The 14,956-nt window shown below is 41.3% G+C and overlaps 1 protein-coding gene across 2 annotated transcripts in view; it reads left to right on the plus strand.

Annotated features, from left to right (window-relative positions):
- Positions 1-6,651: 6,651 nt before the first annotated feature.
- WIPF1 (WAS/WASL interacting protein family member 1) overlaps positions 6,652-14,956 on the plus strand; it is a 73,747-nt gene continuing 65,442 nt past the window's right edge. The window contains exon 1 of one of the 2 annotated variants that reach the window (XM_032215901.1): positions 6,652-6,860. The gene's annotated coding sequence lies outside the window, so the exon portion shown is untranslated. Of the gene's footprint in view, positions 7,068-14,956 lie in introns of both variants that reach the window. The other variant, XM_032215892.1, reaches the window with a different exon arrangement.

Raw genomic sequence — 14,956 nt, forward strand, 5'->3', positions numbered from 1 at the left:
ACATGGGGGTGGTGTAGGTGGTGTTGCAGTGTCCAATTTGTTAAATTTTCTCTGCTATGCTAACTCTCCCTGTGTCCGTTCCTTCACTGTGGAATGACCAAGAAGCTGGAACAGCCCTGACCTGCTAGCCTTAAAGTTGCTATAACATGTTTTTCTAAAATGTCCTGAGGCAAAGCAATTTGTAAACCCTCTTTTAGAACATTGTGTTATTTTATGGTACTATTGCTCCTTGAAGTGGGGTTATGGTATTTCTGGAATAATTGTTTTCCTATAAACCATCTACAGAAGCTTTTGTGATTTAGAGAAAGCTAATAAATTGATTAAATAAATAAATCCTGGGCAGACTATTCAAAATAATCTTCAAATACTGTATTAATTTTTTTTTTTTTGCAGAACTACTCCAAGTTTACCTGATGCTACAAATACGTTGGAAAAAACTGTCCTTAATCTACAAATAAATCAACAATATCGACATAATTGAATGTTGTGTTATTTTTACTTCCTGGCCAGTTTCTGCCTTTTCATCTACCATCCTCAAAGCTAATCTGTTCCTTTGATTTCTGCTTTGCTGTATTAGGCTGCAGGAAAAAAAATGTCAGTGAAAAGGTCCCTGTCCTCCCTCCAATTAACCTAACACAGTAAATCCTGTTCTGCCACTGAATACTGCTGGTGAGGAAGGAAAAAAACAGAGAAGGGCTATTATGAGCAAATAATTTTAACTTAAAGCCGGTCTCAAATTGTTCTTGAGTGAACTGTGCACTTACCACAATTGCCTATTTTTAGTTCATAGATAGAAATAGATGATAGATGATAGATGATAGATGATAGATGATAGATGATAGATAGATGATAGATAGATGATAGATAGATGATAGATAGATGATAGATAGATGATAGATAGATGATATAGATATAGATCAGTGGTGGGTTTCAAAAATTGTTCGAACCTACTCTGTGGGTGTGGCCTCCTTTGTGGGAGTGGCTTGCTGCCCATGTGACCGGATGGGAGTAGCTTGCTGGCCATGTGATCGGATATGAAGATGCCGACGACACTTGTCAGAACCACCTTAAATTACCTCACACACAGCACTGGCATGCATAAGAATATGATGTAAAGTTGTTTTTTAAAAGGCATCTTTGGTTTGCATTATAACAACTTCAACACACGCAATGTTCTGATTGCACCACAAATGCAGTAGTCATCCTTACCTTTCACAGAGGCACTGAGTTTTATAAATATGAGCATGATAGTGTAGAATAATCATATCCAAGGACCAGTGGTTGGTTTCAAAAATTTTTGGAACCTCTTCTGTAGGTATGGCCTGCTTTCCGGGTCCACTGGTGGAACCTCTTAACTGGTTCGGTAGATTTGACGAACCGGTTCTACCGAATAGGTGCGAACTGGTAGGAACCCACCTCTGATATAGATATAGAGATATAGAGATATAGAGATATAGAGAGATAGAGAGATAGAGAGATAGAGAGATAGATATAGATATAGATATAGATATAGATATAGATATAGATATAGATATAGATATAGATATAGATATAGATATAGATATAGATATAGATATATAGATATAGTTTGTAACCGTAACCTCTGTAAAATAATAATTTTTAAATGATAGAATAAAGAATTTTGTATATAAGAGGCCTCCTATTCAAATACCAGCCAAAATGAAGCTATGGAACATGAACAAAAAAGACCTATACTTGAGACATCACAAGGCTTTTCCCAATTAGCATAAGAGAATACAAATCTACAGTCCAGCCACTGTTTCTTCCCATCCTCTGACAATCTGTGTTTTGTTTACTCCATCGGCGTGGATGGTCTGACATTACGGGTATCCACAAAGGGAGCAAATGACACCACCAAGAGGTTGTAAAGAATGCAGAGTTGATGTTGTAAGCTGCCCAGCCACCTAGGTGAGAGGGGCGGTGCAGAAATTGAAATTGAATTAATACTGTCACGATAACATAATGCAAATGACTCAAAGATGCACCATGCGGCGCTTGAGTGGTGAGAATGATGCAATATGATGTAGCGGATTCTGTAGGAGGAGGATTCGAGTGTGGCTTTTGTTGGCAAACAGCCTCAACCTTGCATTGGGCTTCCTGGAAATGTGTCATTGGAATTTGGGCTTCTGAATTAGACTTGTTTTGCCTGAATTTTTGCACAATGGAGAAATTCATAGCTGCTATAAAGAATTCTAAGTGTGATTTCCTGCATTTGTAATTGCTGATACAGGACAACTTCCATAAAAGGAGCCCCTCCCTTAACTGCCCTCAGTGGATAGTTAAAACTAAACAATTGACAACTCAGCTGGCACAACTGACAATATGGAACTCTAACTATAGTTGCCATAAAGAACTCTGAACTAAGCCTGACCCCTCTGCTTGTAGCTGCGTGGGACAGATCATACACAAACTGTTTAGGGTGTGTCCAGTGTTCTTCCTTTAAAGATCTACTATAAAACACACACACACACACCAGGGGTCAAACTGGACTTGGAGTTGGGCCTCAGAGGATTTTCTCAGGAGCTCATTTGGTCAGCAATTGGACACAAGTGGGTTTTTTCCCCAGCTACTGTCTTTATATAAACCTATTTTTGTTTGATGACACAAACACTGGTTGGTGTTTGAAGGTGCTTTTTTGCTTAGAAAAGCAGGCTATAAATAATTTAAGAATATCAAACGCAATCAAAATAAAATAAAACAAAGATGATCATTCTTTTTTCTTTCTTTCCCAGATTAAGTGATGCAAAGCACAAAGGAGGGATGTGTTATATAAATCTGCAACTGTTGGACTTGGCAGGAAATAATGAGGATCAGCTTCCTCCGTAAACGGCTAGCTCTTAGCAATTTCAGAGAGCAGCTGGACAAAGCACATTGCCACCATTTATTATATTTCCCCCCTCCTGGCAAAGATCTTGGGCCTTTAGCAGCTGAGAAGGGTGGGGTAGCAGGTGTATCCAAACTCCACAGCTGAAACTTCCCAGGGCTGCATCATTTCCATACCAGGAAAGTTACAGCTGCTAAATATCTACCTCCCTTGCAGCTGTTAAAGGAACTAGAATGGTTTCATCCCTTTGTCTTTCCCCTTGCATAGCAAAAAAAAAAAAGAAAAAAAAAAGAATAATGCCAGTGAAGGTTCATTGTCTAGTTTAAAAGCCATCATTTTTTAACCAAGATTCTTTTGTTTGCTTATAAAGGAGCCCTGGATTAAGGATTTGCTACTATTAATTGTGTCCCACTTAATCCTCCTTCCCCAAAAAGGAGGGCGGGATGGAGGCAGAGTGATATATGGTCAATTTAAGGATCAGGGCATCTTTGAAATATGAATATCAGCCTGATAGTAGTTCAAAGGGCGAGTCTTGAAATGTTAACCCATGTTTTCCTCCCAGCATACCATATTAAACACAGAAACAAGCCAATAAAACAAAAAGAAAATAAGAAACAAAAATCCTCATGTGCTTTCTGTTGTTTTTATAGGGAAATGTGTAAATGTTGTTAAGATCCTATAACCAGGAAGTGGCAAGACATGCAGAGGCCGCAAGGAAGATTGGGCTGTGACCATCAACTTTAAGAGGCTGAATTGTATATTTAGATCTGCTGTATATGTTTATGCATAAAGGCATTTGTTTAGTCATTTTATGAATATTAAGTGAATGAGTCTCAAAGACAAGATCTATGCTTGAAGTGTTTATTATGGTGGCATAAAATTCAAAGTGTAGTTTTATTTAAAAAGCAAACCAACCAAATGAAATTTTCACCATCTGCATTAGCCAAATTCAGCAGTTAGGGGCGTTTCCAGCACAAAGAGGAAGTATCTATTGGGGGGAAAAAAGTGATAGGCCAAAGAAACTCAAAATAACCTCACCTTGACAATGTTTATTGTAATACGGAACAGAAAAACTTCAACAGGTTTTCAAAATTGATACCAGCCTTTTGATATAGACCAGGTCAAGAAAGACACCAATGGGATTTCTGAAATGCAGAGGAGATATTCAGCCAGTTCGGTTCAACTAGTAGTGGTGATGATCAGTTGGCCCCGCCTACCCACCGCCGCCTGCTGTCCTATATTTTCTTCTTTCTGGCTTAGCTGACTTGTGTGGCACAGCTGATTTCCACGCTGTTCTACTTACCGGGGCTGCCTTAGAAGATAAGCAGCTGAGCTTCAAATTGGTGTATTTTGAATGCTGCACCCAAGTGTGTTAGGCGCATGCGCACAAAACGCACACTCACCAAACGGGTTGTTAAACCGGTTGCATCCCACCACTGTTGAAATGCTATATTAGTGTTGCAGGATACAGTGACTGAATCTTGAAAACCTTTCCAAGTTTCCTGTCTCTCATCTCATACTAAAAAAAAATCAAGGTGATACTATTGAGTTTCTTCCTCAGGACAGTATAATTCTTTTCTGCAATACATCAGTGAACTATTGTTTCATATTTTCATTTTTAAATTCCTTTTACAAAGAATGAGTTAGAAAGCAAGCAGCTCTTATTTTCATGCCAAAGAGCCATGATTCAATTAGCCCAGTGTTCTTGATTTGTAAAAACCTGACCTAAACTAACACCACCAGCTCGGTTAAAGCACGTCCAACCAATAAAATGTGTGGTTGACTAGGATGTGATTCAGTGTGCCACACAAACATGGTTTTTGAAACAGCTGCATTCCCAAACTCCCTTCCTATTTCGCGTGATGCTTTTTTTTTTAACAGCAGATTCCCTAATGGAAACACCAATCAGCAATCCTTTGTACTATTTTGAGGATTAGAAAGGAGTAGCCAAGTACAGAAACATTCTAGTTTGTGAGCCACAATTTATGGCAGGAATACCATCTCCCTTATCAATTTTGGATGTGTCCCCCTTTAAGGATCCTGCCAAATTACAAAAGGCTACTGAATGCCTATTGAACAATCAACCAGTGGTGGGTTGTAGGCGGTACGCCCCGGTACAGGGATACCGTTCCAGTACGGTGCTCTGGAGGGCTCACCCCCCGCCTGAGCTCCTTACAGGTCTTTTAAGTCTTCGGCGCTTCCACGCACGTGCATAGCACGTACAGTGCCTGCGGGACGCTCCACTGAGCAGCTGAAGCATTGCAGAGGCTTGCAGAAGCGGTAAGATGCATGCACACACTGTGTGCGTGCGCACGCATGCTGCACACGTCCATGTGGACTGGTTGGAACGAGGTCCAGAACCCACCACTGCTATCAACTGTATATTAATTGAAGTTTAAATCTAAATGTAATTGTAAATTATACTGTCTATAGTAGCTGGCTTCACACAAACTGAGATGTGGTCTTTTGTGTGCCATTTCAAATTGAAGTACAGCCCTTGCTTCCACAAGACTGTGCCTTATATTATGTGTGAATCAAACCAATTGTGCATGTTTTTTCTGCCTCTGATCAGTCTTTACTCCCGGTAATGGACAAATTCCTGAAGTATTTTCTTGGAAAGAATTCAGAAATGGTTACCCTTGCCTCCTTCCTAGGGCTGTGTGCGTGTGTGTGTCAGGCCTAAGATCACCCAGCTGCCTTTAGACCAAAGGTAGCATTAGAATTCATGGTCTTCCACTTTCTAGCCTTTAATCACTACATCAAACTGGCCCTGAAACCATGATTAAACATTCAGGAAAGGATTTAAAACAAGCACAGACCTCACCAATACTGTCTACTCCGGCTCAAGTCATTTCTTGGTTTATAATGGTTTTATTTGAGGGAAGCTGCTTAAAAGAAAACAACTGGGCAATTTTTTTTATTTATTTTTTTGCATTTCAAAGATGGCACCAATTCTGGTTTGGGTTCTCAATCAAAAATCCTGTATATCCCAAAATGCAGCAAAGATCAAACAAAATCCACAAATCCATCACACATTCCTTTCTTTTTGTTATGTTGTACAGGTATGCCTTGACTTACAACTACAGTGGAGCCCAGAATTTAGGTTGCTAACTGAGGAATTTGTTAAGTGAGGTTTGCCCCATTTCTGGCTTCCCCACCGACTGTGGGAAAAGGTGAACACATGAACAGGGGACACCCATCATAAAACTGAACCAGTTGCCAAGCTTCTGAATTTTGTTCACATGATCATGGGGAGGCTGGAAAAGTTGCAACTGTGAAAACCAATCATGTTACTTTTTTCAGGGCTGTTGCAACTTTGGTCACTAAATGAACTGTTGTAAGTCGAGGACTACCTATATTAGTAAACCTTCCTTTTGAGGCCTGTTTGGAAACGTCACTTAACTCCTCATATCCAAAGCCATCGTTCCCCTTCTTGATACTGATGTGTGCTCCCCAAACCGACGGCTTTTCCACCCGGCCGATTCAGCTTTGCTCCAGAGAGGCTGCGCCGCCGCCATAAAAAAACGACAGGCCGCATTTGTACTTGCAGCAGCCACGGGGCAAAGGGCGGAGTGATGGCAATTACTTCGGGTAAGGAGAGGGTTTCTCGCCCATACCGGGCCTGCTGCTCCTTCAGGTGGGAAGGGGGGGAAGACGACGTGGCTGGAAATGAACTGGGAAAGCGAGGGAAGAAAGAGAGCGAGAGTATTTGTGTCCCAAGCCAGAGCAAGCTCAGAAGGAGCCCATCCTTCCTTTTCCTGTGGAGATGCTTGGCAAAGTCCGCGCACAACTCTCCGCCCCTCCGGCCGAAAGGTCCCGGCTGCAGCCCGGGCGTTGCTTCCTCCCGTTCCCTCCTTTTTGGAAGCCGGGAGCCTGGGAGGCAGGCAGGCAGGCAGCCCCGCCAAAACCGCCGCCAGAGGAAAGAGAAGTGGATGGCTCCCTTCCCCGGCCTCTCCCCGCCCCTTCCCTTTTTTCCCTGGGTTGACCCCAAGCGCAGGGCCGGCGAGGGAGGAAGGTAGGCTTGGAAGGGGCTCCCGAAGGGTGGGGTCTCTCGCCTTTCCCTCGCCCTGCCCCGCGGGGGCCGAAAGAGTTAACAAGGCAGCTGACAACCTCGGCCCGCTGGCTTGCCATAAACATCTGGGTAAGGGTGGGGGGAAGAGCCCTGGCCGTGGGCAGACTCTGCATGGCTCCAGACGGAAGGAAAGAGCGCGGAGAAGTTTAGGTTGGTATTTTTTTTCACACTGGGGTGTGTGGGTGTGTTGTGCAACAAACACTAGCAGCAAATAAGCACTAACTCCGCGGTGGTGAGTTGTCTTCTCGAAACTTAGCGATCTGTTGTATTATGTGGACTGCTGGCTCTCTCTCTTACTTCTCTCCCCTTCTGGCTTGTAGAGAGATCTTTCGCCGAGAGCAACCCAGTCTTGCGCGCCCCCCGTGCCGATTCTCTCTCCTTCTCCCCTCTCCCCGCTTTCAGCCTCGAACTCTAGCCGGTCCCCTCCTAGGCGCACCGGCCCCTTGCACTCCCAGCGAGCCTTGATTTCCCCTCTGGAGTCTTTCCGGAAGCGCTTGGAAGCAACCCCTGCTGGTGGAGAAAGTATAGATATATTTATGCGTTCATTTATTTATTTTTTTGCAAAGCGAGTCGTTTTGCTCTTTCGGTATTTGTCAGTGCTTTCGCTCTGAAGTTCACTGCTTGGCTTTAAGTTATGGGGAGAGGATTTTGTTGCTGCTCTTAATCCACAGTTTCTTTTGGGAGGGGGATGAAGTAGCAAAGCATTGGAGGATCGGAGGCGTACACCCAGGTTGACACCTTCATTTTTGCTAATTTATTATTTTATAACCTTGTCACTGTTTTAAACGTTACGGGATCAAGTCCCGATCTAAGCCATGGCCGTTGCAATCAGAGTTTGTAAGATTTCATTTCTGATGTCATCTCCACTCTTAAAGAAATCTGGGAGATGTGTTAGGTTGTCTAGAAACGGGAAAAGAGGTAGGAAGAAATGCTAGATGGGAAATGGCAAATAGCTCATAATGCAACTTTGATACCACTTTTAATTGTTTTCTGCTGGACCTTTTGTTTCATAAATATATTTCTGTGGGAGCTCATGCGTGAATGAGCCATTGCAAGTTTTAACACCACAAACCTCAAATGCAACACAGGAAATGCTTTGAAATGAAAGACAGAGTTCTGCAAGGTGGCCAAAGGATCAAGTTGTTCCTGCACTATTTCTTGATGTTTGGTTTATTTATCTTCTAGTCATTTGGAAGTTTGTGGGATTTGTTGCTGCTTTTAAAAAGGTGCCCTTGATCTTTAAGTCTGCAGCATGTAAGCATTTCATTTAATGAGAAATACCTGTGGTTGCTCCACACTACTATCTTTTGTATAATACTATAGTAGCTGATTTTCAGTAATCATGCAATCACTAATAGGAGCAAAGTTTTTTTTTTAAATCTCCTTGCTGCCATCTGATGTCATCTTGGGGTTTTTTCCCCCAAAACAATTCTAAAAACCAACTTCTTATGACTATTCTGAGCAGATGTTATTTGTTTATTTTACCCCATCTTTATTATTTTTATAAATAACTCAAGGCAGCAAATGAAGCTAATATTCCTTCCTCCTATTTTCCCCATAACAACAACCATGTGAGGTGGGTTAGACTTAGAGAGAATGACTGATCCAAAGTCACCCAGTCTGCTTTCATGCCTAATCTGGGACTAGAACTCAGTCTCCTGATTTCTAATGGGATGCAACGACCAATCTATGATCCTAACTGCAACCAAAGGATTGTGGTTTAGATGTTTACCTATTTCAGGTTTAATCCTTGGCATCCCTAGATCTTGTAGGACCAAAAGAAGCTACTCTTTGAAACCTTACAGGGTGGTTGGGTATCAATTACATGGCATGTTACGTTAGATCTGTTTTAAACACATTTTCTAAATAAGCCACAATTAGCTTAATTCACACAAGTACTAAGTCACTTGTGGCCCAAAAGCTCCCTGCCCCTGGCTATTGTTGGTACAACTGTGAGGGAAGAAAAATTGAGAAGCTTAGTGCTCATCATAAATTGTGCCATAAATCTATTTTGGAAACAAAGATACCTCTGCCAACTCTAGAATTTTGCCCTGCCTACATAGCTAATTTGGCCCTATCCCTGCTGGGCCCACAACGTCTTCTAAGTTAAGGTTCCAACTCTTATTGGGGTTTAGAGTAATGTATGCACTTACCCAAAGGATGCAGGTAGACCATGGATCTGGCATGGTACAAGACAGTTTCCTGTTGAAGCCATTTCATGTGTCCACTATGTTCACAACCACTTCTGCAGTTTTTCTAACTTGACAGTGCTTGGGAAGTGCTCTGAAATGCAGGCATTAGGAAAGTTATTGAAACTGTTGCAATGTTTGTTCCTTTTTGCTATTTGGGCAATCGGTCCAGTTGTTTTTTCTAGTGGTCTGTAAAGTTGCACGGCTTGTTCTTGAAGTAGAGCCTGTGTTGAAACTAGAGGAATGTAGAAGGGGAAGAAAACAGTGAGCCTCAGAGAGTTAAGTCTGGTTCAGCAAAGGGGAATCTGAACAAGCTTACAAGCCTTCATTTAGTGGCCGTTCAAAGTTACCATAGCACTGAAAAAGTGAATTATGGCTGTTTTTCACACTTATGTCCCTTGCAGCATCCTCATGGTCACATGATCAAAATTTGGGCACTTGACAACTGGCGTGTATTTGTGACTGTTGTTCTATCTCAGGATTGTGTGATCAACCATTTGTAACCTTCCCAGCTGGCTTCCAGCAAGCAAAGGCAGTGGGGAAACCAGATTTATTTAATGGCCATACAATTCACTTAACAACTGCAGTAATTTGCTTAATAACTGTGGCATAAAGGTCATAAAATGGGGCAAAACCTAATAAGTGCCTTTCTTAGCAGTGCAAATTTTGGGCTCAGTTTTGGCCATAGGTCGAAGACTGTCTGTATACTACTAAAACTTCCATTGTGTTTGTCTGTTTGTACCCTCACTTTAGCCCAACTAGTGCATTATACAACAACAATCTTTGAATCAAGGTACCTTAAGAACTTATTAATTTATTCAATAACCTAATGCATACAAAAATCCAGGACCTGTTACTCCTATAGAATCAAAATTTCTACAATGTTCAGTCTAGTTTTATTTGCAAAGTTGTGCATGTTGCAGCATTTTTGCAGTCAATCAATGATCATGACTTCCAACACTTCCTGCTGGTTTCCCAGAAACCAAGTCAATTGGAAAGCCAGCAGGAAGTCGGAAATCTGCTTCCATTGCTTTTTTGCCTGCCTGTTGCCATTCTGTCTATCTGTTTAGGTAAATATTGACTTGCCTATTGAAGTTTGTTTACCACTACAATTTTTTTTTCTATTTGTCATACATACACTTTCTTTAGATGACCATAGGACTGTCCAGCATTGAGGTGAAATAAATATGGTCAGCCTAAAATTTATTATTCATTATGGTCATATCAAACTTGCTCTCAAAACAAGACCCAATGGGTCACATGTTTGTTTAGTATAAGGTAATGAAAAGAAAAACCAGAGGGGTTGTGGCAAAAATGGAAGCAGAATGGCTTATTTAGCACCAATAACCTGCTTGGTTTCAACAAGTCATATTCCAATTTCCTCTGGCTGTTCTTGGTTGTCTTTTTTCTTTTTGCTCTCTTTCTTCAGTGTTGTTACTTCTGGTTCTTGTGAGTATTTACTGGCAACGCATGATTTTCTTGTTTCTTTTCTTATACTGAATTTTTCTTATATTGAGCTATTATAAGAACATATGAAAAAGTATAAGACCTTAAGGGGCTGCAAGGCATAGGAAAGGGAATTAATAATGATTTAAAAATTGACAAGATTGAGACACCAGTGGATTGTGCTCCAAAGAAAGTATGAATAGTGTAGATTATATTCATGCTGGAAATTTTGTATGATTCAGACATCCTCGTCATCTATTGGAGTCTATAGCCATTTGCTATTTATGACTTATGACTGCAGAACTGTAACTTTGTTGCTTGTATCCTTACAATTTATATTGATATTTATTGTTTCCTGATTGCGTACTTGTACCTTATGACTATCGTTAAGTGCTGTACCTTATAATTCTTGACGAATGTATCTTGTCTTTTTATGTAGAGCATATGCATCAAAGACAAATTCCTTATGTGTCCAGTCACACTTGGCCAATAAAGAATTCTCTTCTGTTCTGTTCTATTATATTCTACTCTACTCTACCCTACTCTACCCTACCCTACTCTACCTTACCCTATACTACCCTATTCTACTTCTTTTTATACTCAAATAATGGATTTTTCAGCCATTATTTGAAGATACTTTAGATTTTCTGCAATTCTTTTCATTGAATAAAGGAAGCATCTGGCTGGTGACCATACCCCAATTTTCAAGTCTCTTGGTTTAAATCTCCTGATTATTCAGGCCTTGCCCCTTACCTTGATCTTGGCTACTTGACATTATTTTCTCCAATCAGCTTAGTTTCCCTGGGGAACTCCTTGAGCTGGGGGAAGAGAATGCTAAATGCAAATGTTTTTGAAGAGGTCAAACTCACCTCTGTGTCTTCACTGCTTCAGCAAAGCCATTTTTGATGTGGCTGCATTCTAGAATCCACAGCTTTGAACTAGAAAAAGATTCCTAACTCTTCTCCTGGAGAACAAGATTCACACAATATATCAGCCATAATATTGTTTGGCTTGGTTTTTGTTTCCCACCTTGTGATTTATTCAGTAGTGCTAGATTTGGCAACTGTGTCTTGAAAACTGATGGGTCAATCCCAGGCTAAGAATTTGTCATCTCGGTGGTGACTACATTGTTATCTTAGTATGAGCTGAAATGATCATTTTTGGGTGCTGATGAAGTTATGCCTTCCATCTCAAAGCGTACAACTCTTTGCTTTGCACTTGAGGTTCTCATTTTAGATCCCATTCTTGGGAATAACTCTACTTAGCCCAGTGGATGTGCTGCCCTTTGAAAATTCCCATTGACCAAAACAATTCTCACCAAGTTGATCTCCCTAGGTGAGCTTTTCTTCAAATTCCATAGGGCCCATTCACCATTTTTCAAATTGTGCTTGCTGGAGATGATTAAATTTGCAGGCTGGGGAAAGTTGTACTAAAGTTATTTTAAATTTAATCTCCAAAAGTAACTTTTAAGCAAGAGCAATATTCTGACTATTATTTGTAGATCATTCAAAACTCTGAATCCTGGTGCGCAAGCATTTTCTCCCATAAAAATGGCTGAGTTTACATATGTCAACATAACTATGGTTTGTTGAATAAGCCATAGTTGTTTGCTACTCTGAGCATAATCCATGATTTTCAAACCACAGGACTGTTTTTCACCAAGTAAAATCTGTCATGATTTAATGCATAAACCCAGCCATAGTCACGTGTCATTTTTAAAGATTTATTTTTCAAATTTGTGTGCAACCCATTAAAATGAGTTTTCCCAGGGCTGTTCCCACAGTACATCAAGTCCCTATGTCATATTTCTGATTTTTTTTTTGGCCTCTTTACTGAATCTATCTTTTTTGATCTAGTCAATACAAAAACTTTTAGTATTTTTTTTATCCCACTCTTATTATTTTTATAAATAACCAATTTATAAATACATGTGTAAGTAAATACATTACATAATGTAAACGCGTTTATGAATTAGGCAAACCTACACAATGCTATTGCCTCCCCCTATTTTCACCACAACAGCAACCCTGTGAGGTGAGTTGGGCTGAGAGATAGACTGGTTCACAGCTGGCCTTCATGCCTAAAGGGGGCTAGAATTCACTGCCTCCTGGTTTCTAGCCTGGTACCTTAACTCCTAGATCAAGTTAGCTTTTATATTTTGACCAAGAGCCAAAAGTATCTGACATAATGATCATAGCTTAATGTAGCCTGAAAATCCAGTCAGTTCCTATAGAGCTGTGATGGCGAACCTATGGCACAGGTGGCACACGGAGCCTTCTCTGCAGGCACGCAAGCCATCGCCCGAGCTCAGCTCCACCGCACATACGTGCACACCTCCTGCTGGGCAGCTGGTTTTGGGGTCTCTGCTGCGCATGTGGAAGACGCACATGCATGCTCAGGGGGTTGTGCCCGCATACGCTGGGGGCGAGGGGAGTGTTTTGGTCCCAGAGGCTTCAGGGCGGCCTGCTATGCCCAAAACGGGCTGCCGTGAGGGCACGTTCCCTGTGCCCCATTTTTGGTCCCAGGAGGCTGCAGGGAGGCCTGCTAGGCTTAAAATGGGCCACGGGGAGGGGGGGTCATGCACATGCATGGGCAGCGCGGGTGTGTGTGCGCACATTGCATTATGGGTGTGGGCACACATGCGTGCACTTTCGGCACACAACAACAAAAAGGTTAGCCCTCGCTATAGTATAAAAATCCTAGTGCTGCTTCTGCCCTTGGACTTTAGAGGAGGAGTTTAGGGCCAAAGGAGACTCCCAAGTATATTAAGTACTGTGTCTGTTGGCTAAAATATTCCATCCTGTCAAAAGAAAAGTCATGAGATTTAGGCTCAGCAGTTGGTAACTTTAGCAGATTTAAAACTTCAGCTTTAAGCTTTTAACTTGAGTTCAAAGCAAAAAAAAAAATCTTAAGCGGCAGGTTGAATTTGCCAGATTGGTAAGTACACTGTAAACAAAGATGGAATGTCTCCGAAAGTTAAGCTGACAAAATCCTTGATATTGAATGAAAGAAAGTTAAGTATACTGGAGGCAAAAACAAGTTATTTGGGGCAGATGTGCTGCACAGATGTATTCACTTATTCTAAGACGCCGTGTGTTGTTTTCCCCCTGTGAGATGGTCTTTAACTTATTTTCTTTGCTTGCAAGAATTGTGAAATGGGCACTTTTAAAAAAAAACATTTTTGCAATGAACAGAAATAGTTTTGCTACAGGTTTCTCAGTTTCAGAGTGTTATTAGGTATTGTTATGGAACTGTGGATGATACATTCAGTATTACCGTTGATTAAACTAGTAGTGAAACAGCTGTGAAACAATCTATGATCCTGTTTACGTGCTTGTGATAACATGCAAATTACCCCAAATTGGCCTTGATGGCAGTGTAGCTGTCTCTGAAGGCTGTCTGCTTGGAGTTTAATGAGCTGGCTTCCTTGTGCAGTTAGTTATACTGTGAGAAAAGCCTGCTTGGAGTAAATGGGCCAGGGGTTCGATCCAGCCTATGTTCTTAAGTTCTGTTGTGGCTAATGGTAGATCATGCCCACTGCCCTATTAAAGAGAATGTAACCTGTGGTTCAAATGCAGCTAACTTCTTTCATTGGAATTGAACAAGCCTTAATATTCTCCTTGCATTTTGTCTTTTTTTCTTCCCTGTGGTTTAATATTTGCAAGATAGAGTAAAGATGGAGAACAATTGTCTGCCCTGCCAGGTTTCCCTAAAATGTATTGGACTGCAGCACAAAGATATAAACTCAAGTGGCTGCCAGTATCCTTTTTTGCTCCCCCACTCCCCTTCCTGCCCCAGTCACTAAAACACTCTGGCACCAAATTTGTGGGTTTTGTTTGGGAGGGATAAAAAGGGGAAAGTATATAACCCTTGCAGAGCTATCCATTTCATCCCTTAAAACATTTCCTTGCTGCACAAATTAGAGCATTTATCTATTTGGAAGAGTTCAAATGACAAAAAGATATTTTACATTTGACTTATACATATATGATTCCTTTTGTTGTTGTTGTTGTTGGTGGTGGTGGTAATCGCGAAGTCGTGTCTGATCCATCGCGACTCCATGGACGTTCCTCCAGGCCTTTCTGTCCTCTACCATCCCCCAGAGTCCATTTAAGCTCACGCCTATTGCAGGGATGAGTTGCTGCCGGTTTTACTACCAGTTTACACCCCCTGCACACATGTGCACTGTTCAATGTAAATTGTTCTTCGTGCATGCGCAGAACAATTTACAGTGAACTGCTCATGCACAGTCACTAAAAACCAAACTGGGACCTTTTTTGGAAGTTTTAGTCTCAGTACATCTGTTGAGGGTTTTGAGTTGGACAAAGCTTAATACGCTGTTGTGTTCATGAAGTCAGCCTCTTGATTATCCTTGGATACAGTACTTTCTTGGCCTACTTTGTG

This window comes from Thamnophis elegans, chromosome 1 (genome assembly GCF_009769535.1).
Source record: "Thamnophis elegans isolate rThaEle1 chromosome 1, rThaEle1.pri, whole genome shotgun sequence".
NCBI lineage: Eukaryota > Metazoa > Chordata > Lepidosauria > Squamata > Colubridae > Thamnophis > Thamnophis elegans.